At 40.5% G+C, this 27,976-nt stretch overlaps 1 protein-coding gene and 1 long non-coding RNA gene across 4 annotated transcripts in view; one reads left to right on the forward strand and one right to left on the reverse strand.

Moving 5' to 3' along the window:
• LOC311001337 (butyrophilin subfamily 3 member A2-like) overlaps positions 1 to 27,976 on the reverse strand; it is a 207,195-nt gene that overhangs the window by 141,575 nt on the left and 37,644 nt on the right. The window lies entirely within an intron of this gene.
• LOC311001398 overlaps positions 1 to 27,976 on the forward strand; it is an 80,447-nt gene that overhangs the window by 43,761 nt on the left and 8,710 nt on the right. The window lies entirely within an intron of this gene.

The raw sequence follows: 27,976 nt of genomic DNA on the forward strand, positions 1-27,976 counted from the left end.
AAAGCTGAGCAGGAAGTAGAAAAGCTGAAGAAAGAGCTGAAGACCAAAGAGGCTGAGCTCCAGACCAAGAAGAAGGAGGTTCAGATTTGTAGCTTTTATACATGTTTTTGTTTGATTTTTCTTTTGAGTTCAAGGTGGTTCTGATTTGTGTCTTTTACACAACATTTTCTTTCAGTAGCTCATGATTTTGTTCAGTTTCTCTTTCTCGCTCCATAAAGTGATTTTAAAAGCAGCACTCCTGAGGCTGTGTCAGGACACTGCTGTCTGGATTCTGGATATCGAAGAAACAAAACTACCATTAACTTGTGATAAAGTGATGAATAATTTTTCCATCTCATTTCTACTCAATTTCAATTTCACGATGCACCCACGATGCACCCACTTTATTCACACACACAACAAAAATCATAGTTGGCTTGATAGTCATAAGGTGCGTGAACTGGTCTGGGGAAGCTAACTGAAGCTTGTGGTAGGAGCCATTTACATACATTAGACATACATTAGACACACATTGTAAACACATTTACATGCACATCACCCTTACATACATTTAACATACTACATACAACACAACATACACTTAACATACAGTTTGTGATCCCGGGATGTACATTATATATATGAGTTTAGCAATTGTTCCTGATGACGTTTAAACAAGGAGATAGATCGTGATGTTTTGAGGCTGTCACTCAATTCATTCCATATCTGTGGTCCCCGACACACCACACTCATACTGGTTCCTACTAGTTCACGTTTTTTGCCTACAATGAGGTGTTTATGTCTGGTATTGTGGGTGTGTTGGGGGACGAAGACTGGCATGAGTTGTTTTAGTCTGAGGTTCAAACCTGAGATCACCTGATATAGTGCGCAAGCGTTATGGAAGTAATTGAATTCATTGAGTCGAAGGATGCCATACTGGGCAAACAGATGACGAGTAGGTGAATTTGCTTTTGTCCAGGAGATGGCACGGATTATCTGTTTTTGTAGAATTTCAAGTTTCTTAAGATGGCTGGGATAGGTGTTGCACCAGATAATATTACAATAGTTTAGATGTGGTTCGAATAGGTTTTTGTACAGGCTGAGGAGGGCAGAGCGCCGAAGCAGGTGTCTCAGTTTGAAGAACAGGCCTACGTATTTGGATAGTTTTTGGACAAGGTGATCTATGTGGTTCTTAAAATTTAAACGGTCATCTATGAGGACCCCAAGAAACTTGGTTGAGTGGACTCTTTTTTATCTCTTCACCGTCTACTTTGATTTGAATGGCCGAATTTTCCATTTTTTTTTAGTTTTTTGTTTGAATTAAATAACATATTATTGGTTTTCCCAATATTAAGGGAAAGTTTGTTTACTTTAACCAATTATCCACACTCAAGAGCTCATTGTTAAGGAGGTCCTGGAGTTCATTTATATTGTTGTGTGATGTAAATAGGTTAGTATCGTCGGCAAAAATAATTTTCTGGAGAACTTTAGAGGAATTAACCAAATCATTTATGTAGACAATGAAGAGAACAGGCCCGAGAATAGAGCCCTGAGGGACCCCATATTTGATGTATTTGTGTAATGATTTACTGTTGTGTATGTTCACATATTGTTGTCTCTGAGAGAGGTAACTTGTAAACCATTTAAGAGCTAGACCTCTGATCCCATAATGGGTCAATTTATCCAACAATATACTTAGATTAATGGTGTCGAAGGCCATGTTCTAATGCGTCATTTGCTTTTTCAAGGAGATCAAGGACAGCCATACAAGTAGTATTTTTCTTCCTGAAACCGTATTGAGATGACGTAAGTATATTTAGTTTATCGAGATAGCCGCTCAATCTGTTGTAAACAACTCTCTCCATTATTTTGGAGAGTGTGGGTAAGATAGATATAGGGCGGTAATTAATCATATCATTTTTATCTCCAGATTTATATATGGGGATGATTTTTGCAATTTTTGTCTTTTCAGGAACAATGCCTGTGGACAGGGAGAGATTGATACAATAGATTGGCCCTACAATTACATTAGCAATGGATTTTAAGATTCTGCTGTTTATTTCTGTGTTTCCTCTCAGATGAAACAGAAACAAGATGAACTCCAGCAGCTCCAGGAAGAGAAGAAGAAACTAGAAGATGAACTTCAGAGTCTGATGAAGGAGCTGGAGACCAAGAACCAACAGGTTAATTTGTTCAATCAGTGATTTTCTTAGTTTCCTCCAGTCCACATGTTTGTAACAATAAGAGAAGACAGCTGAGTGTCTCCACTGAGTCATGTGTCACATTCATGTCTTTAAGACAAAGCTGGTCCAACACTGAGTCTCTGTCCATGTCTCTGTTCAATCCCAGCTGGAGACAAACCAAGCTGAGACCAACAGGAAGAAGGAGGAAGCTGAGAGAGAAGTGGATAAGATGGAGAAAGAGGTTGTTCATCTGATCATTATTAACTCTCTGTCTCCTCTACTCTTTCTCTCTGTACCTTCTCCACATCACACTGATCTGTTTGTCCTCACTGGTCCTTGAACGTCTCACAGCTTCACTTTATTCACTGAATTATCCATCCACCTCCACTCACTGCTTCACACATGTAACTGGATGTTTCCTCCTCCATCAGACACCCAGCCAGCAGAGACAGGAAGAACTAGACAAAGACTACGTCATTATGATCGATCCATTTGGAGCAACTGTTGATCTCAGAAACGACTCCTCTGAGGTAAAGATGAAGATCAGAGAAGAAATGTGTGAAGCCCAGTAGAAGCTGGATTTGAGCTGAGCTTCTCCTTTATCAACAAGAAGAAACTCTTAGTGAAGTTTAGTGATTATTGTCCTTCATGGTTATTTAGTCAGTCTCATGTTGTCACATCCTGTTTGACATGATCCACTTTCCTTCAAACAGAAGCTGCAGCTGAAGAACTGGATGTTACAACTGGAGTTCAGCAAGAAAAGTGAAACCATCACACTCAAAGAGTTTCTCCTGGAGCCACAACAGACGACCACTGTGAGTTTCACTTGTTAAAAGTTGTTTTCCATTTCTTGCAGCTCTTCTCTGTTTTTTCCTCCTCATTTTCTGCTTAAAAGGACATTCTGACTATTTACTGCTTCACATCCATGAAGCTGGGGAAGTGATGGACGGTCAAACCTCTACAAACACTAGACTCTACAATTTCCACAGAGCAACAGAAACATGATAGGACTTTCCTCACAGCCTGAGCTGTACTCTGTGTGACAAACACACTTCATATGTCAAAGAGCTGCAGGTGAACACAGGGTTTCTGTCATGGAGAGAACAATTCACAGCTTTGATCTTCTCCAACTCTACATTCACAGATCTGGGAAAATGAAGAAAAGTATGAAGAGGAATATGGAGATCTGGTTAAAGCAACACTTATAAACCCCAGTGGAGAGGTCTGACATCATGTTACATTATATACTGTTAGTACATCACATCTGTCTGCTTATGATATATTTTGTTCATTTTATCCTCAACTTCTTTTTTGCTTTTTGTTACAGGCTGTGGCGACATGTACTCGTCAACAACTCTGAAGACGTTTGCTGATGTAGTTTAATATTGTGTTTCAGCTTTTTATGAACTTCCACACATAATAACACAAACAACACAACACACTGTAGTGAGACATTACAGTAAAGTCATCATTGCTTATACACATAGAAACAAAGAATAGATCAAAGTAAAAACAGATGGTCTTTGGAGCTGATTTAACACAATCTGAGGATTTGATCATCATTTATGATTATTCAGAGTGTTTTCATATCTTTAGTAGTTTCTGGACATCATTTACAGTTTGATTGTAGAACAACATCTGTGTAGACGTCATAATTTAGTTGATGTGTTATTCTTACCATGAGCACTGTAATCTGGTGAATTTGTATAAAATCAAAAACCTGCTAAATTAAAATTGAAGATGTTTTTTTTAAACCTTGAGTGTGGAGGTTTTTTCCGTTTCATCTTCATGTTGTGGTTTAATGATGCAGGTTGCTTTATCTTCACTGTTGTTGGTTGATGAATGATGAAACTTCAAATTAAAACGACTAATGAGATTCAACCTGAGATTAATCTGGACTCCACCACTCAGCAGAATGAAGACGAACATCACTGAGCAGAAAACAGAAGGAAACTGAATCAGATGCATTTCTATCCTGGAACATGTGAGAGTTGAGCAGAAGAAGCTGAGAACGTTGTTCCTCTGTACTCAGTGTGAAGCTGAGAGCCGTCCCCTCCATGTCGTCTTCCTGCTGACTGACGGACTGACTGACTGACTGAGCATCACACTGAGATACAGCTAGAGAGGAGACTCGATGAGAACTTCCTCTTCCTGCTTCACTCTGATTGGCCCAGAGGCTGAAAACTCTACTTAGACCACATGTGACCATCTGCACCACAGTTTAACCTACCAGACCACTCACAGCTTTGATGAACAAGAGCTTGTGTGATTGGTGGAGAAACACTGAGTGGTAGAAGGTCCAGATTCTACAGACTTAGGATCAAACACCGAGTCCACATCATCATTGTAGGAGCCAATATTATGTTAAAGAAAGTTGAGAGTTTTACTGTATATTACAGCGTGTTTTATATTGGTTTTGGTTGTGTTATGACATTATTGCCTTTTATTGCATAGATGTCAAATTTACCACAGCACCTGAAGTAGGCGCTGCTCATGCGTACTGTGTTAGGCGCTGCACATGCACATTGTTTTGTTTTGAAGAACTTGTGAAAAGTACAAGACGTGGGTTAGCAGAGTGCTAATGGGTACAGGGAAAAATGGTTTTTTGACCGTCACTTTCAGATGTTACTGTTACGTTAAGATGTTGTGGACCGTTGTGAAAACCAAGAGAAGCTTGGAATGGTGTGTATTAATGGAAATACCTGGATTCTGCAACGAGAAATAAAACAACGAAACTACGACCGTTTGCCACTACAATCATCATATGGAGTTTATTCTCACTGCCAACTATGAACTATGGGCTAGGATGTGCTGAAACTGATGCATTCTGGGGTATCTGATCCCACACAACGGAGCAGAAACACAGTGTTTCAATTTAGACCCAAGTCTGCTTCTCATTTACATGAGGTATGAGTACAGCATCAGTGCTGGAGAACAGCGCCCCCCACTGGCAGCATCACTCAACACATCCACATCATTGGTGTTTTCAGCTGAACACAAACAGTGAAGCTGTGAGTTCACACTGTTCAGCAGCTGTTGAAGACAAACTCTTATCAACAACTGCATTCAAAACAAAGGCACTGTAGTAACAGTATAAAGATATTGGCAAAATAAATTAATAACTGATGGATCCAGTCGTCATCAGAGTGCGACTTGATTTCCTTAAAGCTACAGTGTCTCAGTTTATCAACTGCTCAGACTGAAGAGTCATTGACCTGAGTCATGATAGTTTTAATTGCAGCTGTAATATTTTACACTGCTGATCACCAGGCTCAAAGTTCACTTCAGGACAAACACACTCATAGTGAAACTGTTTAATTATTGATTGATTCATTAATATATTATATCTGAAGACGTCTGTGTGAATGATGTTTTAATGTTTGTAACTATCTCAGCCTTCAAGCAGCTTCTTCAGTGTTTAGAGACCAATCAGCTGCTGTTACTGATCAATATACTGAACGATTACATGAACTTCTACAACTGATCAACCAGAGCCAGAAATAAAAGTCAATGATCTGTTACTGTTTCATAAACTCTATCAGAGCAGTGGACATGAAATCAACCAAAAAACAGGATGGACAAACCTGAATTATATTATTGTTCTCATAGTGGAATATGCAATACATGTGATTCAAAATTCAGTTTTTATTAATTGAACTTGAGAAAACAACACTTTAGAAATATACACATTCAGTTTTATTACACATAAACATGATTAAACTTTATCTTTGGATATTTCCTCTTCAAAGGAACTGTCTCTCTTTCTCTCTTCAGTCTTCACTCGTACTGTAAGACAAAATACATAAAGATTATATCTGTGGTAAATCATGACAAACTCAGCAGCTTTTCACTGAGCTTCCTTCAGTGGCCTTCTTAATATGAATAAAGGTAACACTTTACAACAAGGGTTCCTTAATTAACATTAGTTAGTACATTATTAAGCATTAATATATAAACTAATGTGTTAATTAATGATGAGTAATGCATACATAATAACTAATTACATTATTCAACTTTTAAATGTATTAACTAACTTTGAGTAGTAAACATTAACTAACTGCTTACTAATAGGCTACATTAATTAATGTGTTTCCTAATCGTAAGTAATACATAATAATGTTGATTGTTAATATATTTGTTAACATGCTTAATAATAGGCTAATGCTTAATAATGTATTAACTAATGTTAATTAAGGGACCCTTATTGTAAAGTTTTACAGAATGAAGAAGTAATAAAGATCTCACCCTGAGCTCTAGGGAACTGTAGTATTTTCTAATACTCACAGCATGATTCACAAAATAATCAATAATTTATCAATTAGATTAGACGAGTCCCACCTGAACATTTGCATAGACACTTTTCTCTTGTGGTTCTTTGGCTGCTCTGAGGTTCTGGGAAGACTTGGATCTGGATGATCCTGTTTCTGTTTTGGAAACAAGTGTAATTTGTATTTAACATAAACACATGAAGTACAATTTCAAAGAATTCAATTCAACACAGTTACAGATTGTTTAAAATCATCAGTATGTTTGTTGATGATACATGTTGGTGTGACTGACAGCAGAAGTCTCCTGCTTCTACATCTGGTCATAAATACTGGTGGTGACAGAGTGAAGGTCTGAACAGGCCTCTTACCGTTCTCTGTCTGTGCTTCTCTGCTGTGGTTTGTCTCAGTGCAGACGTTCAAACTCTCACCAGTGTCAGCAGCGTCTAAAACAACAGACCACAGAGAGAGGAAGCAGAAATCATTCAGACGTTAGAGTCGACCGCTTCAACTGCCACTGACTCCTCTTCTTATTTTAACCTCCTCAGTGGTCGACCTAGACAATGAATACGTGACTGTGTAAAAATTAGCTCCATGAGAATGCAGATGTGTGAAAACTCTTGTTGTTTGTTTCACATTGTAATTAAGAAAAGAACAAGCCTATTCACCTGCATCCCTTCTCCTTTTTTTCCCATTTGTGACAACGTCTGCATACTCCAAACTATTTTGATCATCTGCATCGTCCACTACAGAAACTGAAAAACAGAGAAAGTCTATGAAATTGCTAACAGACTGAAGGCTGACAGGTGGACAGGTTATACAGACACATATTATATTATAACTTGTTCATCTGAGTCACATTACTTAGAAAACTCACCTGAGCGTGACGTTCTTGACGCCTTTGAGCAAACTGATGGAAAGAAAAAGAAGAATATTGACATCAGTAGAAACAGACTTTAAATATTTGTCATACAGTATATTATAGGGAGAGTAGCTGCTTCACTGCACCTCTGTGTTTCCTAACATGGAGAATCCCCAGAAATAGCATCAGGGCTACAGCCAATACGACGATGATGATCCACGGCAGGTTGTGGAGGTTTGTGGAGTCAGAGTCACGTGCTGAGTTATGAGATGGTGGACACATGATGGAAACTGAATGTGGTGTAACTTTACATATAACACCTGCTGTAGTTCTGGACATCATAAAGTTGAGAAACATTCAGACAATGCAAAGATCTGTAAATGTTAACAATACAGAGGAAATGTTCACTATTGAAATCACGGATCCTGTTCAGAAATGTAAAAAAAAAAAAAAAACGTAGTTAAATGTATGTATATGGTAATATCTCATAATCTATATGAATCCGCTATTTTTAATATTTATTTAAAAAAGCATATTCAAAATTGTGTATGTTATATTATATTATATATCATATTACTTATATTCAAAGTATATATATGATGAATATAATATTATATGATGTATTTCAGATTTTATTCTTACTTTCATATCACATATGTCAATAAATGACATTATCACTGGTTCATGTACATTCACACATATGCAGATATAAGTATAAGTATACATACAGTATATTGTATTGTATTGTATTGTATATACATATTTTCCAAAAATCTAAATGAATTCTAGTAAAGAATAAAAACATGTAATTCTAGTCCAGCAGTCTCTTGCCATACCAACATGTTTTGTTATTTTAGTAACTGTTAAGAGTCTCACCTGTGACAGTCAGTCTGCTCTCTGGTGACTCTCCAGCTCCCTGGATGCTGCACTTGTACAGTCCTTCATCAGACTTGGAGACTTTCATCTTCACCTTCATGGCAGCACTGTTGTTCATTGATGTTCCATATTTGTAGAAAACAGCTTTCAGGTTGGTGGAAGTCGTCTTGTTTCTGCAGCGGAGAGTCACAGTATCTCCCTCCATCACAGGAAGAGCAGGACTCTCCAGGATCACTGAGCCCTCTGAAGAACAATTACAGTTGAGTGAAACATTAGAAACATGAAAATATGTGTATAAGCATTTGTCCTGTATCTGTTTTTTTTTCCCATTTGCAATATAAAACTCAGTGGGTTGTTATCTTCATTCTGGACAAACACTAAGAGAAACTTCAGATTATTGCATGTTCACAGTAGATCTGTAGTGGATTCAGAGCAACAATGAACGTACCAGTGATGGTGATGTCGATGCTGTTACTTCTTTCTCCTCCTTTAGTCTCACACCAGTATTCTCCACTGTCTGATGGATAAGCTCTGTCAATGCTGCAGGATGACCCTGATGATGTGCTCTTCATGTCACAGGCTGTAGGTGATAAGATACCGTTCCGGACTTTTCTGAACTGAGCAGAACCATCAGTGCCATCACAATGAATAGAGACGGACTCATGTTCAAAGAACTGCAGACGGTCTATTGTGATACGAAGAGAAGCTGCACCTGAAAGTTCACAAATAAAACATCCCAAAGTTGGTATTTTAATATCCATCACTCGAAAAGCTACATTTAGATGGATCAACATACATCAGCCTTGTGACCGATACAATAATACAGACTATGTTTTTTTTAATCTTTTTTTGCAAGATATGTGCTGGTATTTGAAGGAAATTGTAGCATTAAAGCAGAAGTAAGTGATATATTTGTGTTAATATAAGTCTTAAATAGTTATATCTTCCGACAGCAATCACTTACATAGAGTGTTTGGTCTGAAACACGGGTCTGTCAGTCACTCTGCTCTGCTCTGAGCCGAGGAGAAAACATTTATCGTATCCTACAGTTTTTATCCAATGAGGAGAGAGAACGGCATGCAGGGCTGTGTGTGCAGCCAAGGGACGCCGTGAATGTGGTGACGTAGGGACGAGGACTGTTATGGTGCGTTCAAGGAAACTCATATTTTTCCGACCGTGAAGTGGTACCAGTTCGATCTGGTACGAGTTCACCGGTCGGAAGTTACGAGTGGCCGTTATAGTGACTTTCACCGGTAAAACAGGTCGGAAAAACACGAGTGGGTTGCCTGGAACGCTACAAAGTCGTAAGTTGTGACTTGAAGCTGTAATTTACGATTTCAAAAGCCTGCCTGGAACGCAGCATTAGCGAAAACGACCGGACCACTTACTTCTGCTTTAAGTGATCGTTTTTAACACCAGCTTTAAATTTGCCATCAAGTTCATTTCTGAAAAATGAAAATCTCAAAACAGGTTTAAATCAACAACATGCTTCCACAAATCTTCAGAGAGACAGAATGATGCATAAAACAATCATTATAATTCATAAAGATATTAATAAATTGTCCAAAATGTAGTTCCTCACCACTTTGCTGAGCATAAAGACTCTGAACTTGTGTCTCCAGCAGAAGAAATTCAAGCATCACTGGAGAAACAAAGGAGCAATGTTGTAAATCAGCAACAGATGCTTTGATGAGCAGCAACATATAAAAGTGAGGACAGAAAGAGAAGAAATGTGACACTGAGTACTCACACAGTCTGAAGCAGAGAGCTGTGACCTCCATGTCGTCTTGCTGCAGACTGACCGTTAGACGGAAATAAAACTGAAGTATAACGTACGTGACAACTTCCTCTGAGGTTATTTCTGATGCTGCTGCAGAAGGGGGGCAGGGTCTCAGAGGCTGCAGTCAGGCTTTAAAGGGACAGTTCAACATTTTGGCAAATTATATTATACATAATTCCTATAGTCATATGAGTACGTAAATTACCTTTATCTGTCGGTGCATGTTGTTTTGTGAGAGAGGTGCAAAGACACGACACACGGAACTTTCGATTTTCCCCAAATACACAATTCAACAACTCCAAAACGCTCTCGTGGAGAAGTTGAGACCTGCACATTCACCACACTTTGAAATAATAGCTGCTCAGCATCGGTACAACCCTTCATCTCAGCTCATGTACAGAGTGGGGTGAGATTGAAATAACGTAGAGTGATGCACAGCTTACTTAGTTTCATACTATGAATAGGTGCGTCAGTGCCAATGAATGACCAGATGTTTTGCTCTTGGGGGCTAGATGTGGACCCAATAGATTAATGTGTGATAATTTTCTTAATGCGCGATAAGAGTCTCATGCTAGTTCCGTGTGCTGCGTCTCTGCGCCTCTCTTTCATGACAACATGCACCGACAAATAAAGGAAATTAACATACTCCTATGACTATAGGCAAATTTGCCTTTAAAGGTTCATGAGGCAAGAAATGCACATGGGTTTTAAGTTTTTTACTGCTAATGGGCGATGAAGCGTTCAAAACCAAAAAGAATGAGCCCACTCGCGTATCTCTCCGTTGCCTTGAACAGGCTGTGTGCTGCATAATGCGCTGCAATTCTGGGTCCGAATTTCCCGCGCTGTCCGCGGATGTGACGTCAAATGACGCTGCATGCGCGTCATCGACAGCTCGGCTTTCCTCCGCTTGCGCCCAGCGGTCGGCGGATGTCTTGCAGCCTGAACAGTCATGTGAGCAGCGAGTAGAGAAATAACGTCACTTTCTTACATTTTAATATTTTTTCATGCAAGAAAGTGACGGTTTAGATTACCAATCTGTTGTCAGTTTATCCAAATAACGTCTGTAAGTACTAGATTTGCTCCGACATTTTTCGGAGGAGTGCAGAGCCACACACACGCAGCAGCAGCAGCGGCTCGTCACAGAGCAACACGTTCTCACTCCCAGTGCGTCAACCCCCTGACGAACGGTCACTGTCCCTCCTCGTCACATGCCTGACTCATTAGGTACCCGTTTTTCGTCATGAGGTGACGAGCGGGGATTTCAATTCATTCCAATGCAACCCCCTTCGCGGCGATATGTGACCCTCAGAGTAAAGTGATCCAGCCGACCGGACGCGGCGCTGAACGACGCACTGAGCTGGAAAACTTTTTTTCCCCTTTGAAGCTTTATTGAACCTGGTGTGTCTGACATAGCTTTCATCCAAGCCGTCATTTTGGTTATTATTTATTTACTGATCTTGGCGTTGGTGCAGAATAATAAATAAACAAACAAACAAATAAATAAATAAATTACATCCTTGTCGGAAGACCAGACGGGGTGGGGGTGTGTAATAAATAAATAAAGAAATAAATATTTTTGTCCCGTGCGTAATTGTCAAGATCCGCATTTCGATTAAACTCGCCTTTCTTCTTTTGTACGAGTTGTTGGACGACTGCATTTTCATTTTATTTACTTATTTCCCTGTCCTAAGTCATGTTTATGGATACACAGTTGAACATATTGTCATTTTACCCTCGGCATTTTCCCCTCACTTTGCTGAATATCTGTTGATTCATGTCATAAACACGTTTTGTTCATTAAAAATATGTGGTGTTTATTAAAAATATGTTGTTCATTCAAATCGGTTGTTGTTCATTGCAGAACAATAGAATATTAATACGGTGATTTATATACAGATATTGATTGCGTAGTGTGACCACATCACTACGCACGGAGGCGTGAGGGACATTTGAAACAGCTGTATCAATCGTCCCTGCAGCGACTACTGACACTTCAACCTGTTTTGGCTCTAAACTTCAAAACTATGACATTGCATAGTTTAGGACCTGTTTGTGTACGAATTCATCTGTTGTTAGGTCATATTATTATTGCATGAAACACACAATACAACTTTTGATCACAAAAAAACTACCGCACGTAACATTTTACTTTCCGTAGTAAAAAAACAGGTTCGCGCTAATAACTCTAGAATGGCGTGACGTAATTTCACAAGCTTTCCCAGGATTGGTCGGTGTTGAGTGCTGAACTAGAGGATGTGACGTCATTGCAACGGCGCCACCGGTCGCGACCATAGACTGCGACACTGCCATCTACGGCGTCTGGACGGAACTACAACACCTTAACAGTGTGTTTGTGATCATGAGGAGTGGAAATTAAGCCATGTTGATTTAATTCAACAGCATGTGAATAAACAGTGAGGAATCAGAACAGTTAGACAGCTCTTTTTCAACAAAGTCCAAATAATTCAAGTAACTCAAGTCATATAGGCCTTTTTTTTTTTAATTCCAGAAAACAACATTTCTCCCCCCTTCTCCCTCCTCCCGCCCAGGAACCTTAGTTTATAATATAGTGTAGAATGAACCCGTCCACTGTAGTAATGTTTATGCACAACTGCACCACTTTAGCCAGCTCCTTTATTTCTGGTTTTACATTGGACAAACTGATTAAGGCTCCATTTTCAGGAGACACAGCTATTCTTTAATAACTTCCACATTCGTTGGGTTACGTTCAGAGGTTTATCAGGGCAGGGCCTAGGGTCATCCAGTGTTAGCAATTACAGACCCATCTGACCTTCACAGGGGTCACAGGTCAACTTTTCATGTGAAATTTGACGATTTTTGCTATCAATTCAGGCATAAAACACCAATGCTTTGAGCTGGGAAGCTGAAATCTTTAGATTCTAGTCCAGACCTTGGAGCAGATTGAGCGTGCCACATATCAGGGCTGTGTTCCACTCAGAAGTGTCCAAAATGGCCAAAAAGCAGTGTTCATTTCTAATCCCCCATTGTGTACAAGACTAAATTCAACAGATAGTCTTTAATAACTTCCACATGCTTTGAGCTGGAAGTCTGAAAGTTTCAGGGTTTTGTCAGGGGCCTAGGGCCACCCATTATCTGCAATTTCAGACCAATCCCACATTCAGAAGGGGTCAAAGGTCAAGGTTTAGTGTGAAATTTGACGATTTTTGCTATCAATTCAGACATAAAACACCAATACTTTGAGCTGGGAAGCTGACATCTTTAGATTCTAGTCCAGACCTTGGAGCAGATTGAAGATCAGAGCTGTGCTCCACTCAGAAGTGTCCAAAATGGCCATGGTAAGTGTCAAAGGTCACAGGGGTCGAACATCAAAGTTAATCCTAACAAAACACACACGCTTTAAGTAATCATCATGAAATTTAGATGAGTTGTATATCAGAGAGTCCTCTATCATTATATTGTATTCCCATTGCTCTGGGGGCCACGGGGGGCCCCTGGGGGCCACTTCGCTTTCCCATGCTCTCACAGATTTGGGTGTCGGGGTGATGGATAAGGGCCTCACAATGAGTCCACAGGCCAAGTTTCAAGTGATTCGGTTGGTTTTTATGGAAACAGCGGCCTCCTGGAGACAGAGGAATGCGGCTGTTTGAAGCCCCACCTCTCGAAAAGTAATGGCTCAATCAGGACCGAACGCACATCAACGCGTTCGTCTTGGGCCCCCGGAACCACTGATATCAAATTCAGAACTGTACGACTTTTAGAAATATATTTCATCCATTTCAGCTTTTCTGACTCAGAAGGTCTCTCAGGCATTAAGTCTTAGAGGCTCTGAATCTGAAAAGCTGAAATGGATGAAATATATTTCTAAAAGTCGTACAGTTCTGAATTTGATATCAGTGGTTCCGGGGGCCCAAGACGAACGCGTTGATGTGCGTTCGGTCCTGATTGAGCCATTACTTTTCGAGAGGCGGGGCTTCAAACAGCCACATTCCTCTGTCTCCAGGAGGCCGCTGTTTCCATAAAAACCAACCGAATCACTTGAAACTTGGCCTGTGGACTCATTGTGAGGCCCTTATCCATCACCCCGACACCCAAATCTGTGAGAGCATGGGAAAGCGAAGTGGCCCCCAGGGGCCCCCCGTGGCCCCCAGAGCAATGAGAATACAATATAATGATAGAGGACTCTCTGATATACAACTCATCTAAATTTCATGATGATTACTTAAAGCGTGTGTGTTTTGTTAGGATTAACTTTGATGTTCGACCCCTGTGACCTTTGACACTTACCATGGCCATTTTGGACACTTCTGAGTGGAGCACAGCTCTGATCTTCAATCTGCTCCAAGGTCTGGACTAGAATCTAAAGATTTCAGCTTCCCAGCTCAAAGTATTGGTGTTTTATGCCTGAATTGATAGCAAAAATCGTCAAATTTCACACTAAACCTTGACCTTTGACCCCTTCTGAATGTGGGATTGGTCTGAAATTGCAGATAATGGGTGGCCCTAGGCCCCTGACAAAACCCTGAAACTTTCAGACTTCCAGCTCAAAGCATGTGGAAGTTATTAAAGACTATCTGTTGAATTTAGTCTTGTACACAATGGGGGATTAGAAATGAACACTGCTTTTTGGCCATTTTGGACACTTCTGAGTGGAACACAGCCCTGATATGTGGCACGCTCAATCTGCTCCAAGGTCTGGACTAGAATCTAAAGATTTCAGCTTCCCAGCTCAAAGCATTGGTGTTTTATGCCTGAATTGATAGCAAAAATCGTCAAATTTCACATGAAAAGTTGACCTGTGACCCCTGTGAAGGTCAGATGGGTCTGTAATTGCTAACACTGGATGACCCTAGGCCCTGCCCTGATAAACCTCTGAACGTAACCCAACGAATGTGGAAGTTATTAAAGAATAGCTGTGTCTCCTGAAAATGGAGCCTTAATCAGTTTGTCCAATGTAAAACCAGAAATAAAGGAGCTGGCTAAAGTGGTGCAGTTGTGCATAAACATTACTACAGTGGACGGGTTCATTCTACACTATTATAAACTAAGGTTCCTGGGCGGGAGGAGGGAGAAGGGGGGAGAAATGTTGTTTTCTGGAATTAAAAAAAAAAAGGCCTATATGACTTGAGTTACTTGAATTATTTGGACTTTGTTGAAAAAGAGCTGTCTAACTGTTCTGATTCCTCACTGTTTATTCACATGCTGTTGAATTAAATCAACATGGCTTAATTTCCACTCCTCATGATCACAAACACACTGTTAAGGTGTTGTAGTTCCGTCCAGACGCCGTAGATGGCAGTGTCGCAGTCAATGGTCGCGACCGGTGGCGCCGTTGCAATGACGTCACATCCTCTAGTTCAGCACTCAACACCGACCAATCCTGGGAAAGCTTGTGAAATTACGTCACGCCATTCAAGAGTTATTAGCGCGAACCTGTTTTTTTACTACGGAAAGTAAAATGTTACGTGCGGTAGTTTTTTTGTGATCAAAAGTTGTATTGTGTGTTTCATGCAATAATAATATGACCTAACAACAGATGAATTCGTACACAAACAGGTCCTAAACTATGCAATGTCATAGTTTTGAAGTTTAGAGCCAAAACAGGTTGAAGTGTCAGTAGTCGCTGCAGGGACGATTGATACAGCTGTTTCAAATGTCCCTCACGCCTCCGTGCGTAGTGATGTGGTCACACTACGCGATCAATATCTGTATATAAATCACCGTATTAATATTCTATTGTTCTGCAATGAACAACAACCGATTTGAATGAACAACATATTTTTAATAAACACCACATATTTTTAATGAACAAAACGTGTTTATGACATGAATCAACAGATATTCAGCAAAGTGAGGGGAAAATGCCGAGGGTAAAATGACAATATGTTCAACTGTGTATCCATAAACATGACTTAGGACAGGGAAATAAGTAAATAAAATGAAAATGCAGTCGTCCAACAACTCGTACAAAAGAAGAAAGGCGAGTTTAATCGAAATGCGGATCTTGACAATTACGCACGGGACAAAAATATTTATTTCTTTATTTATTTATTACACACCCCCACCCCGTCTGGTCTTCCGACAAGGATGTAATTTATTTATTTATTTGTTTGTTTGTTTATTTATTATTCTGCACCAACGCCAAGATCAGTAAATAAATAATAACCAAAATGACGGCTTGGATGAAAGCTATGTCAGACACACCAGGTTCAATAAAGCTTCAAAGGGGAAAAAAAGTTTTCCAGCTCAGTGCGTCGTTCAGCGCCGCGTCCGGTCGGCTGGATCACTTTACTCTGAGGGTCACATATCGCCGCGAAGGGGGTTGCATTGGAATGAATTGAAATCCCCGCTCGTCACCTCATGACGAGAATCGCCACGAAGGGGGTTGCATTGGAATGAATTGAAATCCCCGCTCGTCACCTCATGACGAAAAACGGGTACCTAATGAGTCAGGCATGTGACGAGGAGGGACAGTGACCGTTCGTCAGGGGGTTGACGCACTGGGAGTGAGAACGTGTTGCACAGAGGCTGCAGCCGGGGAGCTGAGCTCATCGGCCGGGCAGCAGCTGTCCTCTGTCCTCCTCCTCCCAGGGAAGAAAACCAGCCGAGTAACTTCCCCACAGGTTTTTAGAGGTTTTCTGCCGGCTGGTTTAATTGTTTTTAGGAGATAAATGCTGGATGAAATCTAACAGTGGCACTGTGGCAGTCGGATTAGTTCATTTGAATGAAAAGTGAAGCTTCAGGTGTGTGTGAGCAGCGCAGCCTTGCGGCTCTGTACGTACAAAAATCACCATATTTAGGCTACTTCAATAAATAAATAAATAGTTTTACAATGAGCCGATTGATTCATCCGTGGTCAGTTTATCCAAACAACGCCTGTAAGGAAATTCTCCGACGTGTTCGGAGGAGTGCAGAGCCACTAGAGCAGCCGAGCGGCAGCAGCGGCTCACAGAGGCGGCGGCGGCGGCCGGTGCTGACCTGATGCCTGGACGGTCAACCTCCCGGTGTCGCGGTAAATTGAGTACTGTACAATGAGCGCGGCATGGCGCATTTACTGTTTAACAGCCAGGCGCGACGTGTGTAGCCTACGTGTGTACGTGCGTGCGTGCGTGCGTGCGTGCGTGCGTGTGCGTGTGTGTGCGTGTGTGTGTCGTGAGACAGCAGGTAGAGGGGCTGACTGGCAGAGATGAGAGATAGTGAAAGCTGTTCTTTTTTTCTGTGAGAGACTGCTGCGGCGGACCCAAACGAAACTGTGGCGGCTGATTAATGGAAAACACTGGTAGAGTAACGTTATGCAGTTTCCAATTCAGCCACAGTGTCACTGTCACAGCATCAGCTGCTGCTGTGGAGAGTTGATGCGCGCTCCCGCACCAGCTTGGCTGACGGCTGCAGTAACCCTGACGGCCGCTGTATCGCTAATGAGTTTTATTCCTTGATCTTGCCTCAAGCTCCTTTAACTCTTACCTGGGCCCATATTATATTTTAGTGCCCAAAATCATCCATCATAGTTGGATAATAGGGGAAGATTATGCATTTCCTGAAAGTTGTATGAAAGAGTATTTCAATTTTTGTTGTTTTTTGTCAGCGTTTTTCTAACATGTCACAATGTTATAATCAAGACTACAGTTTAGGTGGCAAAAAATTGTTGTTGACAATATTTTTTGTACATTTTTTTGACAGACCCTAAAACTGTGTATAATTGAAAGCTAGGAATAAACTCTTTAAAATGCTACCATTCATAAAAGATGAGTAAAGGTCTGGGATGTGTATATGTAATGGAGGCAGGTAAAGCCACAGTCAGAAAGTACCAGTGAGGAGAAGGGACGACGTGTGGCGGTTAGCAGTACTGTAGTTGAACTCACCCATAAACTAAACTCCCTCCACCCAGGGCATCCGGGTCACGGCATCATTGTGACCGATGTTGTCTGGCCTACCCTGAGCGGGTTTTGAACCCTGGTCTCCAGCACTGCACGATGCTAACCGTTTCGCCTACAGGTCAATGACCACTTGGCAAGTTTTTACGGCGAGTTTGTTTGGCTTCAGTGCCGCTAACCGGCACACGTTGTCACTCCTCCTCACTGGTACCACGTGACTGTGGCTATCCGCGGACCTCCGTTTTATATATATATATATATATATATATATATATATATATATATATATATATATACTCTGTCTTCCATAATTAACTAACATGAATTTTACGCTTAGTTAATTATGGAAGACAGAGTATATACTCTGTGGCAAGCTTCACCTTGCCACAAGAAGAAGAAACAAGAAGATGAACATCAGAGACAGAAGACGGAGCTGGAGACCAAGAACAAACAGGTTCATCTGTTCAATCAGTGATTTTCTTAGTTTCCTCCAGTCCACATGTTTGTAACAATAAGAGAAGACAGCTGAGTGTCTCCACTGAGTCATGTGTCACATTAATGTCTTTAAGACAAAGCTGGTCCAACACTGAGTCTCTGTCCATGTCTCTGTTCAATCCCAGCTGGAGACAAACCAAGCTGAGACCAACAGGAAGAAGCTGTGAAAGTGTTTTCTGTTTCATCTTCATGTTGTGGTTTCATGGTGCAGGTTGTTGTTTTATCTTTACTGCTGTTGGTCGTTGTTTCCTGTGTTATTATTCTGTGGTGGAGTCGAGCAGAAGGGTCAGAGGTGAAGACGCTGAAATACACGAAAGCTGATTTTTTACAATCACTTCAATGATGAAACTTAAAGTGAAAACGACTCATGAGATTCAACCTTAGATGAATCTGGACTCCAGCACTCAGCCGAATGAAGAAGAACATCACTGAGCAGAAAACAGAAGGAAACTGAATCAGATGCATTTCCTGGAACATGTGAGAGTTGAGCAGAAGGGTCCGTGTACGTTTCGTTAGTTTGATTTTTCCTTTAAACCGAACTGTCAGAAAACGAAAGTCAGCTGGTAATTTGGTTTTCCGTTTCAAACCAAAATCCAAAAAACCACAATTCAGGCTGGTTTTTTCGTTTTTTGGTTTTTGGTTTTAAAACGAAAAAACGAGGAAACCAAAATCAAATTACGGTAAAATTTTGATTGTCTTTTTGTTTTTGATCTTAAACAACACATTAACGCCGATGACAGACCGGAAGTGTCGGAACTTCAAAATAAAAGCCCAGTGAATTGCGTTATAGCCACAGACTGTAGATGAATGGCCTATAAAATCTTTTTTTTCTTTGTAAATGTTGTGTTTTGAGCACATGGATACATTTTCACAGCTGTGCTTATTTTTACACATAGCGAAGCTGATCGTTAACTCATCTTCCTCATGTACTGGAGATGGGAGGGCATATTAAGTGTCATTCCCTCTTTTTCTTTCTATTATTTTCCTTTTTGTGTGTGTGTGTATGTGTTGTGCTGTTTATTGTTTATCGTTTATTGTATATTGTATATTGTTTATTGTTTATCGTTTGTTGTTTGGACCCAAACGTTATGTTTTTAATGATTTGTGTCAATAAATTAACTAACTAACTAACTACTGTTCTCCTCGCTGCGCTGGGTCTCTGTCTCCATTGCGCACGCTGTAGCGCTTCGCTTCCACTCAGTCAGATCATTTTCACAGCGGACTTCTGTGACGGCTCCACCATGTCATGAGACAAACATGCAAGAAGTCGCGCAGTTTATTGTGTTTCACCGGCGAAGAGCTGTCATTACGCGCGACATTACGCACGGGAGATCCCCTCATCTGCTGCCAATAGCACTTAACAGTACCACTACAACTCCTGAGAGTGGTGGGACAAGAAGTCCTCTTGGGTGCCTGGGTGTAGCTGGGACGATCAGGACAGTAGCTACAAAAGAACCATAAAGAGGCCGCTGCCACCTGCCAAATATGCCCGGGGTTGGAGATCTCAGGGTCGGATTGAATCAGCACAGTCTATGGCTATAATTCAATTCACTGGGCTTTTATTTTGAAGTTCAATGTTGTTTAAGGTCAGAAGCGGGAGTAAAGCTGACCTCATCCTCTCTTCAAAGAGGGACAGCCTGTCGGACAGTCTCTGCTCCGTGTCCGGAGCCCGGTTGGGACCGGAGACGGGCCGCAGAACACGCTGTGAAAATTATCTGACTTAATGGAAGCGAAGCGCTGCAGCGTGCGCAGCGGAGACAGAGACCCAGCGCAGCGAGGAGAAGATGAACGAACGATGAGCTTGTTGCTAATGTGTAAAAATAAACACAGCTTTGATGATGTATTAATGTGCTCAAAACACAACATTTCCAAAGAAAAAAATATATTTGATAGGCTTTTCATCTACTGTCTTCGGCTAAAACTTAATTCACTGGGCTTTTATTTTGAAGTTCAGACACTTCCGGTCTGTCATCGGCGTTAATGTGTTGTTTTACGAAAAGACAATCAAAATTTAACCGTAATTTGATTTTGGTTTCCTCGCTTTTTCGTTTTAGAACCAAAAACCAAAAAACGAAAAAACCAGCCTGAATTTTGTTTTTTTGGTTTTTGGTTTGAAACGGAAAACCAAATTACCAGCTGACTTTCGTTTTCTGACAGTTTGGTTTAAAGGAAAAATCAAACTAACGAAACGTACACGGACCCAGAAGAAGCTGAGATCGTTGTTCCTCTACTCACTCAGTCTGAAGCTGAGAGCCATCCCCTCCATGTCGTCTTCCTGCTGCTGACCGACGGACTGACTGAGCATCACACTGAGATATAGCTGGAGAGGAGAGTCGATGAGAACTTCCTCTTCCTGCTTCACTCTGATTGGCCCACAGGCTGAAAACTCAATTTAGACCACACGTGACCATCTGCACCACATACACATCTGGGAGAGCAGGGAAACACGTCATATAACAACGGCTCACGTGATAGGCTACCACAACAATAATACAAGTGTAATGAATACAATAAAGTTACAATGTATACAAGGACATGATTCCAATCAAAGAACATTATTAAATATATGAAATTGCAACAATAACACAATAAGCCACGTAAGGGCACCATTCATGAGGTACAAGTACAGCATCTGTGCTGGAGAACAGTGCCCCCCACTGGCAGCATCACTCAACACATCCACATCATTGGTGTTTTCAGCTTACGGTGACACTGTTCAGCCGACGTTGAGGACAAACTCTCATCAACAACTGCATTCAAAACAAAGGCACTGTAGTGACAGTATAAAGATATTGGCAAAAATAAATGAATAACTGATCAGATGTAACTGGATCCAGTCGTCATCAGAGTGCGACTTGATTTCCTTAAAGCTGCAGTGTCTCAGTTTATCAACTGCTCAGACTAAAGAGTCATTGATCTGAGTCATGATGGTTTTAATTGCAGCTGTAATATTTTACACTGGTGATCACCAGGCTCAAAGTTCACTTCAGTACAAACACACTCATAGTGAAACTGTTTAATCATTGATTAATTAATTAATATATCAAGTCTGAAAATGTCTGTATGAACGAGGTTTTAATTTATGCAGCTATTTCACCCTTCAAGCAGCTTCTTCAGTGTTTAGAGACCAATCAGCAGCCGTTACTGATCAATATTCTGAACGATTACATGAACTTCTACAACTGATCAACCAGAGCCAGAAATAAAGGTCAATGATCTCTTACTGATTCATAAACTCTATCAGAGCAGTGGATATGAAATCCACCAAGCAACAGGTTGGACAAATCTGAATTATATTATTGTTCTTATAGTTGAATATGTGATTCAAAATTCAGTTTTTATTATAATATTCAAACTTGAGAAAACAACACTTCAGAAATGTACACACTCAGTTTTATTACAAATAAACATGATTGAATTTTATCCTTGGATATTTCCTCTTCAACAAACTGTCTCTCTTTCTCTCTTCAGTCCTCAAGTGTGTCTGTTTTCTGTGAACTGTAAGACAAAATACATAAAGATTATATCTGTGGTAAATGATGACAAACTCAACGGTCACTTTACTCAGCTTTTCACTGAGCTTTCTTCAGTTTCCTTCTTAGTTGAATGGATCTCATAAGAGTGACATGATACAGTCATGAATGTGTCATAAACATTATGTAAATGTCATAACGTTGTTATTAAGTGTCACTCACTTTACCCTAATCCTAACCCTACAAACCCGAATGACATAGCAAGGTAACCCGATGTATGAATGCCTTATGAAGTTGTCATGGATGTATTACTAACACCTTACTGTATAAACGGTTTTATGAATGCGTTATGCACTAGACCATTAAGTAAAGTGTTACCGTTAGGTTCAATCATCAGTCTCACCTGGACACTTGCGTAGACAATTTCCTCCTTTGGTTCTTTGGCTGCTCTGAGGTTCTGGGAAGATGTGGATCTGGATGATCCTGGTTCTGCTTTGGAAACAAGTAGAGTTTGTATTGAACGTCGCCGTTAACACATAAAGTACAATTTCAAAGAATTCAATTCAACACAGTCACAGATCATTTTAAATCATCAGTGTGTTTGTTAATGATGAATGCATGTTGGTGTGACTGACTGTAGACGTCTCCTGCTTCTATACTGTATCTGGTTATAAATACTCCAGCGGGCAGAGTGAAGGTCTGAACAGGCCTCTTACCGTTTTCTGTCTGTGCTTCTCTGCTGTGGTTTGTCTCAGTGCAGACGTTCAAACTCTCACCAGTGTCAGCAGCGTCTAGAACAACAGACCACAGAGAGAGAAATCATTCAGACGTTAGAGTCGACCGCTTCAACTGCCACTGACTCCTCTTTTTATTTTAACCTCCACAGTGGTCGACCTAGACGATCAACACCTGAATATTAAAATAAGTTTCATGAGAATGTGAAAAGTCTTGTTGTTTGTTTCACATTGTGCTTAAATAACAGTCTAGTTAACCTGCGTTCTTTCTCTTCTTTGTGACAACGGCTGCATACGTCAAACTATTTGGGTCATCTGCATCGTCCACCCCAAAAACTGAAACTGTATGAAATGATTGAACTGACTAAAGGTTGACAGGTGAACAGGTTATACATACGCGTGAGTCATGTTAGTTGGAAAATTACCTGAGTGTGATGTTCTTGGCGTCTTTGAACAAACTGATGTAAAGAAAAGTAAAATGATTGACATAAATAGAAACAGACTTTAAATCATTGACATACAGAATATTACAGGGAGAAGAATCTGCTTCTCTGCACCTCTGTGTTTGCTAATATGGAGAAACCCCAGCAGCAGCAGCAGCAGCAGCAGCATCAGGGCTATAGCCGAGACGACGATGATGATGATCCACTGCAGGCTACGGTGGTTTGTAGAGTCAGAGTCATTGGAGACAAGTTCTTTCTGAGCTGGTGGACACATGATGGAAACTGAATGTGATGCAACTTTACATATAACACCTGCTGTAGTTCTGGACGTCATAAAGTTGAGAAACATTCAGACAATGCAAATATCTGTAAATGTTAACAATACAGAGGAAATGTTCACTACTAAAATCACAGATCCTGTTCAGAAATGTAAAAGAAAGAAACATTGTTAAATGTATTTTATGTATATGTTAATATCTCATAATCTATATGAATCCTCTACTTGTAATATTAAAAAACATATTGTATTTCAGATTTCATTCTTACTTTCATATCACATATGTCAATATATGACATTATCACTGATTTTATGTACATGTGTTTACATACACACATATGCAGATATGTGTCAGACCCGGCTCATTTTGGTCAATGGGAAAGGAGCCAAATGCCGATTGATAGCGGGTCGACCTGCGTTTAAAAAACCTGCGTCGACCCGCTAATTTTACTGGGAAAGCGGCTTTAGAGTCTCACCTGTGACAGTCAGTCTGCTCTCTGGTGACTCTCCAGCTCCCTGGATTCTGCACTTGTACAGTCCTTCATCAGACCTGGAGACTTTCATCTTCACCTCCATGGCAGCACTGTTGTTCATTGATGTTCCATCTTTATAGAAAACAGCTTTCAGGTTGGTGGAAGTCGTCTTGTTTCTGCAGTGCAGAGTCACAATATCTCCCTCCATCACAGGAAGAGCAGGACTCTCCAAGATCACTGAGCCCTCTGAAGAATATGTACAGTTGAGTGAAACGTCAGATGCATGAAAATATGAGTAGAAAATTTGTCCTTTATCTGTTTTTCCCTATTTGCAATATGGCTCAGCAGATTGTTATCTTCATTCTAGACAAACACTGAGAGAAACCTCAGATTATTACATATTCACAGTAGATCTGTAGTGGATTCAGAAGAACAATGAACGTAGTACCAGTGATGGTGATGTCGATGCTGTTGCTTCTTTCGCCTCCTTCAGTCTCACACCAGTATTCTCCACTGTCTGATGGATAAGCTCTGTCAATGCTGCAGGATGACCCTGATGATGTGCTCTTCATGACACATGCTGTAGGTGATAAGGTACCGTTCCGGACTTTTCTGAACTGAGCTGAACCATCAGTCCCGTCACAATGAATAGAGACAGACTCGTGTTCAAAGAACTGCAGACGGTCTATCCTGATATGAAGAGAAGCTGCACCTGAAAGTTCACAAATAAAACATGTAAAAGTTGGTATTTTAATATCCATTGCCAGAAAAGCAACATTTAAATGGATCAACATTCATCAGTCTTGTGACCGATACAATAATACAGACTATGTTTTGTTTTTTTTTTCTTTTTTTTTTAAGATATGTGCCGGTATTTAAAGGAAATCGAAGCATTAAGTGATCGGTTTTAACTCCCACTTTAAAGTTAATTTCTGAAAAACTAAAATCTCAAAACAGGTTTAGAACAACATACTTCCACAAATCTTCAGACAGACTGAATGATGCATGAAACAATCAGCATCATTTATATAGCCTATATATTAAACATGGTCAAAAAAGAAGTTCCTCACCACTTCCCTGAGCATAAAGACTCTGAACTTGTGTCTCCAGCAGAAGAAATTCAAGCATCACTGGAGAAACAAAGGAGCAATGTTGTAAATCAGCAACAGATGCTTTGATGAGCAGCAACATCTAAAAGTGAGGACAGAAAGAGAAGAAATGTGACACTGAGTACTCACACAGTCTGAAGCAGAGAGCTGTGACCTCCATGTCGTCTTGCTGCAGACTGAACGTTGAGCTGAAATACAACTGAAGTAGAACGTACGTGACAACTTCCTTTTCCTGTGGAGGTTATTTCTGATGCTGCTGCAGAAGGGGCGCAGAGTCTCAAGAGGCTGCAGTGAGGCTTTAAAGGGATAGTTAAACAATCTGACAAATTCACCCATTGCCATAATCTCTATAGTCATAGGAGTAATAACCTTTATTTGCCGGTGCATGTTGTTTTGTGAAATAGGCGCAAAGATGCAGCACACAGAACTTTTGATTTTCCCTAAATACACAATTCAACAACTCCAAAACGCTCTTGTGGAGAAGTTGTGACCTGCACATTCACCACACTTTGAAATAATATGATTATCAGTGCTGGGCATATTTTTTTTTTTTCTTAAATCCAGATTAATCTCACTGCAATCCTGTAGTTAATCTAAATTAAAATGCCAGATTTGAAATTTGCCGAAGACATTCAAACAGTACGTGACCTATCTAAATAATGAAAATGCATCACAAACCGCTTGAAAAAGCTGTTCTACTACAATATTTGGTAATGAAAATAATGTTCAAAAAGATTTATTTTGGTGTTTTTTTTTTTTTTATTTGTTAATCACGAATAAAGTAAGGCAATCATCAGCATGTTCTGTCTACATGTGGACAAAGCTCTTTCCTGAATTACCTGGGATGAACAGCAGAGGGTGCCTGAACAGCTTCTGATTGTATTGGAGTATATCAACATGTTAACAGGTAGATCACAGACAGAGCCGGTGCAAGGCATAAGCAAACTAAACACCTGCTTAGGGGCCCCGGAGAGCAATCAACTTTATTACATTTATAACGCTGAACTTCTGTTGATCCCTAGGGAAATCCTGTGTATTTATAAAAACCCTTAATTGTTGTTAAAAAAATAGCTGATGTGTTTACAGCAAATGCATGCAATGTTGAGGATTGATCCCACAACTTCTAGAACCAAAGACCATCGTCTATCACACTGAGCATATTGGCAAGTGCTAAGTCAACAGTGGCTTCACAAATTGAGTAAGCTATTCACAGTCGTGCAGGCAGATTTGAAACAACTGTGAAAAAAGTTCAGCTTTGGGTCGGGAGCGGGCAATTTTATGGTTGAATTGTGAATTTTCAAAGTTTTTGAATGCAGAAGCTTGCTGTGACACCACCATCAGGACTGTTGTCTAGTGTTTCCAGTTGAGGACATCTGGCATTTTGATCTGTCATCATTATCATCCTCACTGGGTCTCGATCCCACAGTCTCTGACAGACCAAGAACCAGCTCCTAACTCACTGAGCTAATTGGCCGGAGCTGAGAACTGGCGTGTAGCTTAATTTATCGACTCAAGGAGTCACTGTCTGGGCTGCTGTTGTCGTAGCAGATTTTAAAAATGGTCAAAATGTTATCTAAATAAATGTTGATGCCATATCTTTCTCACCCTTGCTGGGGCTTGAACCCACCACCTCTGGCACCAAGAACCATCTCCTAACTCACTGAGCTAATTGTCTGAATTTGAGATCTGGTTTGTGTCTTCTCAAATAGACTCAGGGAGTCAGCGGCCGGGCTGCAGTTGTCGAGGCAGATTTCACAAATGGTCAAAATGTCAGAAATTCTGTTATCTAAACAAAAATCAGATAATGCATAAATTGCATCTAGACAGCATGGGAATGTTGGTGATTTGTTTTTAATGATAAGTGTTTTGCTTCACAAAAGAAAATCTGATGTTTAAAAATGCCACTCTTACATTGACTGTAGTTGTTCCCATGAGAGCAGAATTCAGTTACAGGGTCCTGGCTGCAAAGCAGCTAAGCAGCCAGGACCCTGTAACCATCCCAATGATCTCGGCTCTTTCACCTGTCAATGTGGAAAAAGCTCAAGGCTCAAGGCCTGATCCATGTTTCTCAACCAGGAAGTAAAAGCAGATGAAACCATGTTAAACTTAATGTTAATTACAGCAGAGGGTTATTACATAAGGAACAATCAGCTGTCTTAATAACAGTCTTCACCACAGCTTGTCTTTATTATTTAAGCTTGTGTAATACTGTGGTCGTGTCTTTACTTTCTCATGTGACTAAATGTGTTTTACTAATGACGAACTGCATCTGTAGCACCTAAATAAAACCCTGAATGTGTCACGTCGCTCTGTGGTTTTTCACCTTGGTGACAACAGCCAGCACAAAAACCTCAAGTCACACACACAGATCAAATTAAAACACACAACACCACCGTGTGTGTCCTTCAAGAAGTTCCCATGTTTTTGCCGTCAAGTTTTTTCTGTGAATGTCCAAGTTTCAGTGACGTCGTCCCAGCAGCAGCAGCAGCTGCAGAACCACCAGCACAACGGTGAAGATAATCCTCATGAGGAGAAAGACATAGATGAAGTTGCCTGAAAAGAGACAAGCGTCGCTGTGGAGTTCTGCAAAGACGACAGAAATAATCTGCTGTAAGAAGACGAACACGACTAAGAAGGAAGAGTGGAATACGTTTCACCTACAGCTACAAACTGTGATCTTGACCTATGACATTCTGGATTGAAAATGTCATCATTGGACTTTCTGAGGCCACAGTGACCTTTGACCTTCAATGACATGTCAGTTTGTCCTCGAGTCCAAATTAATCTTTGGATCTGGATCAGTGCAGCCTTTGATGCTATCTATCACAGCATCCTGGCCATGGACATCTTACACAGTTGTGAAATGGTTTGTGTCTTACCCATTAAACAGGAGGTTTGTGTCTCAGCTAATAACTTTGTCTCTTTGTTGTCTTGAAGTTTAGTGTGCCTCAGGGTTCAGTTTTAGGACTCATTTTATTTTCATTATAAAATTCTTTATAAAAAAAAAAATTCTAAGATTCTTTCCTCTTTACACTGATGACACATAGCTGTACCTGCCAGTCAAATCCTCTGCTCCCAGAACACTGAGTTCACTCAGTGATTTAAAAAATTGGATAACAAACAATTTTCTACAGCTGAACTCATCACGGTACAGAAAATCATCGGCTGCTCTCT

This window comes from Trachurus trachurus (genome assembly GCF_905171665.1).
Source record: "Trachurus trachurus genome assembly, chromosome: 18".
Classification (NCBI taxonomy): domain Eukaryota; kingdom Metazoa; phylum Chordata; class Actinopteri; order Carangiformes; family Carangidae; genus Trachurus; species Trachurus trachurus.